We start from the raw sequence: 4,087 nt of genomic DNA on the forward strand, positions 1-4,087 counted from the left end.
CCAGAGAAGACATACAGATGGCCAAAGGCACATGAAAAAATGTTCAATGTTGCTAATTATTAGAGAAGTGCAAATCAAAACTACAATGAGGAATCACTTCACACCAGTCAGAATGGCTATCATCAAAAAGTCTACAAATAATAAATGCTGGAGACAGTGTAGAGAAAAGGGAACCCTCCTACACTGTTGGTGGGAATGTAAATTGATGCAGCCACTATGGAAAACAGTATGGAGGCTCCTTTAAAAACTAAAAATAGAGCTACCATATGATCCAGCAATCCCACTCCTGGGCACATATCCAGAAAAGATGAAAGCTCTAATTCAAAAAGATATATATATACCACAATGTTCACAGCAGCACTATTTATAATAGCCAAGAAATGGAAGCAAGTTAAGTATCCAACAACAGATAAATGAATAAACAAAATGTGGTAAATATATACAATGGAATATTACTCAGCCATAAAAAGGAATGAAATTGGGTCATTTGTAGAGATGTGGATGGACCTAGAGACTGTCATACAGAGTGAAGTAAGTCAGAGAGAGAAAAACAAATATTGTATATTAACACATATATGTGGAATCTAGAAAAATGGTATGGATGATCCTATTTGCAAAGCAGAAATAGAGAACAAATCTATGGATACCAAGGGGGAAGTGGGGTGGGAGGAATTGGGAGATTGGGATTGACACATATACACTATTGATACTATGTATAAAATAAATAGCTAATGAGAATACACCATATAGCACGGGGAACTTAATGCACTGTGGTGATCTGAACGGGAAGAAAGTCCAAAAGGGAAGGGATATATGTATGTGTACGGCTGACTCACTTTGCTGTGCAGCAGAAACGAATACAACATTGTAAAGCAACTATACTCCAATAAAAATTAATTAAAAAATAAAATAATCAAAAGTTGATCCAAATAGTTGGACCTCACCAAGGTAGAGCTGCAGATCCAAGTTTCCCAAGTGTGAAATAGACAAGAAGACTTGCCATTCAATTTTTTTTCTTTCCGTATAGGATTTGTTGGGAAGACAAAGAAGAAGTGATTGGTGCCATATACAGGCAAGGATACAAGACTGGCACTTGTCTTATCTTAGGAGAGCACAACCGGAAAGGATCTTAAAGATTATTTAACCAGGAGTTCCTAACCTGAACTCAGAAAACTAAGTTGTGATGGGCTTCAAAAAGTATGTAAATACTACCTGCTCCCCAAAATTGTATACTACATTTTGTGTATGTGTGTTTCTCTGGAAAGAAGATAGTTTTCATAATATTTTCTAAGGGTTTGTAACCTCCAAGAGTATTAAGTATAATTTAATTAACCATTAATACTATGATCTGATTACTCAGGTAAGAATGTTATTTGCTTTTCCTTCCCAAAGTTTCTTGTTCATTAGAACTCAAATAAACAAACAAAAAGACAAATAAATGATATATTTGAAGTTAAGAGGGAAAAAAAAAGATACATGTACCCCAATGTTCACAGCAGCACTGTTTATAATAGCCAAGACATGGAAGCAACCTAAGTATCCATCAACAGATAAATGGATAAACAAGATGTAGTATATATATGCAATGGAATATTACTCAGCCATAAAAAAGAATGAAATATTGCCATTTGCTGCAACATCAATGGACCTAGAGATTATCATACTAACTGAAGTCAGAAAGAGAAAGACAAATATTATATGATATCACTTATATGTGGAATCTAAAACATAATACAAATGAATCTATTAATAAAACAAAAACAGACTCATAGACATAGAAAATAAACTTATGGTTACCAAAGGGGAAGGAGACAGGGAGGATAAATTAGGAGTATGGGATTAACAGATACGACTATATATAAAATAGATAAGCAACAAGAATTTACACAGGGAACTATATTCAATATCTTGTAATAATCTATAATGGAAAATAATCTGAAAATATATTTATATATATAACTGAATTATTTTGCTGTATACCTGAAACTAACAATATTGCAAATCAATTATACCTCAATTTTTAAAAAATGAATTGCCCATTTAAAAATTTTTTAAAATGGACAATGAAAAATCCACATGGAAGAACACCTTGATTTCAAAAGTATGACTGCCCTCTTCTGAAAACTATATTGTCTGATATTTCCCAATATCACCAGGAACTACTGGGATTCTCCCACAGCTTTTTTTTTTTTTTTTTTTAATTTACTTACTTTTGGCTGTGTTGGGTCTTCGTTGCTGCGCGTGGGCTTTCTCTAGTTGCGGTGAGCGGGGGCTACTGTTTGTTGCGGTGTGCAGGCTTCTCATTGCTGTGGCTTCTCTTGTTGCAGAGCACGGGCTCTAGGCGCGCGGGCTTCAGTAGTTGTGGCACGCGGGCTCTAGAGCTCAGGCTCAGTAGTTGTGGCACACGGGCCTAGTTGCTCCTTGGCATGTGGGATCTTCCCGGACCAGGGCTCGAACCCGTGTCCCCTGTACTGGTAGGCGGATTCTTAACCACTGCGCCACCAGGAAGTCCTCACCCACAGCTTTTAACAGCAGACTGGATAGTGCCTTTCTAGAATAACTGGTATGATTGCTTCAAGATAAACTACCTGGCAGGAGTAAGGAAAAGATATGAAAGATAACACATTAAAAACTTTTAAAAGTCCACGCTAAAAAAAAAAAAAAAAGTCCACACTAAAGAAACATGCCTATGTGTAATGAAAATACTTGTTAATCCCCACAAAAATCCTGTAGCCGAATTCTTTTCCTTTTCTCCAGAATGTCAAAATCCACATTCAATTCAAATGTAAAAGGTGAAAAGGATTAAGTGAAAACATTCCCTCCCAACCCTTTCCCCTAGATTCCCACTTACTCTCTTACAATAATAATCATTTCTTGGTTGTCTTTCTAAACCTATATTGTCTTTCTAAACCATATCCAAGGAAACACATATTATATATGTATTGTGTATGAAATATACTCCACGCCCCAGCCCATACCCAGTGTTTTGCATTTAACAGTACGTTTTGGAGATCTATTAAGACATAAAGACCTTACTCATTTTTTTTTTTTTTTAGTGTGGCATAGCATAGTAAGGTTAATCGCATGTACCATTATGTGTTTGTTTCAGTTTGTCTGAGGTTTTTTTTTTTCCCCTGGTATGAAACGCTAATAGATATGGACTTCAAAAAAACCCAAAAACAACTGTAATCGTAACACTATTATCACACTTAAATTAACAATAATTTCTCAATATCATCACACATCTAATCGATATCTGAGTTAAATGATCTCATGTCAATTTTAAAAGCTTTTGACAATTTGAATTACAATCTAAATAAGATCAATACGTTGCAGTCGATTGATGTTTTTAAAGCCCCTTTTAATCTGTAGGTTTTCCCTCTTTTGTTTCCCTTGCGTTTTATTTATTAAAGTACCCAGGATGTTGTCCTGTAGAGTTTCCCACAGTCAAGATCTTGCTGATTCTATCTCTATGGTGTAGTTTAACATGCTCCTCTGTTCTACTTTCTATACATTAGTAGTTGGATCTAGGGGTTTGATCAGATTTCGTTGTGGTTTTGTGTGTGTGTGTGTGTGTGTGTGTGTGTGTGTGTGTGGTGTTCTTTTATTATAAGAACACCCTGTTGGTTATCTTCCTTTTTGTAATCTTAGTCAAAGTTTCTTTTTTAATGGAAAAGTGGTAATTAATTTTGAAACAAAATGTCCTCTCTTTCAGAAGGAGGTGGTGGTTCAAACGACTTCTGTGACAGATGTATGGCTGAGCAATCACCTTGTAAGAGAAATAGTCACACAAGAATAATTCAGGGAAAACAACAAATTCCTCATCATTTTTCACTCTCAACAACAGTGATTTCCTTTTTCTTAATTAGCTCTTAATCACCACAAGCTCCGCATTTTTTCCTGAGGTATTATTTCCAGGAGGCAGCCAAAAACGGCTCAGTGAATAAGCTGCTCTTCAAAATCAAACAACATTTGGGCGAGTCGCCATTTATTTATGACCAAGGATCCTCGTGATCGAGCTCCGGCCTTCCCCCGAGGCGCTAAAGAGCAGTCTTATTTAACTCGAGACCTTTCTTTCCTTTTTCAC

The 4,087-nt window shown here is 36.0% G+C and overlaps 1 protein-coding gene across 1 annotated transcript in view; it reads right to left on the minus strand.

Moving 5' to 3' along the window:
- TP53BP2 (tumor protein p53 binding protein 2) overlaps positions 1-4,087 on the minus strand; it is a 196,895-nt gene that overhangs the window by 192,455 nt on the left and 353 nt on the right. The window contains exon 2 of the mRNA XM_089917456.1: positions 2,211-2,588. The gene's annotated coding sequence lies outside the window, so the exon portion shown is untranslated. The remainder of the gene's footprint in view (positions 1-2,210; positions 2,589-4,087) is intronic.

This window comes from Delphinapterus leucas, chromosome 1, assembly GCF_059928025.1.
Source record: "Delphinapterus leucas isolate spDelLeu-1000000601 "Yukka" chromosome 1, BTC_Dleu_Yukka2, whole genome shotgun sequence".
Taxonomy (NCBI): Eukaryota; Metazoa; Chordata; class Mammalia; order Artiodactyla; family Monodontidae; genus Delphinapterus; species Delphinapterus leucas.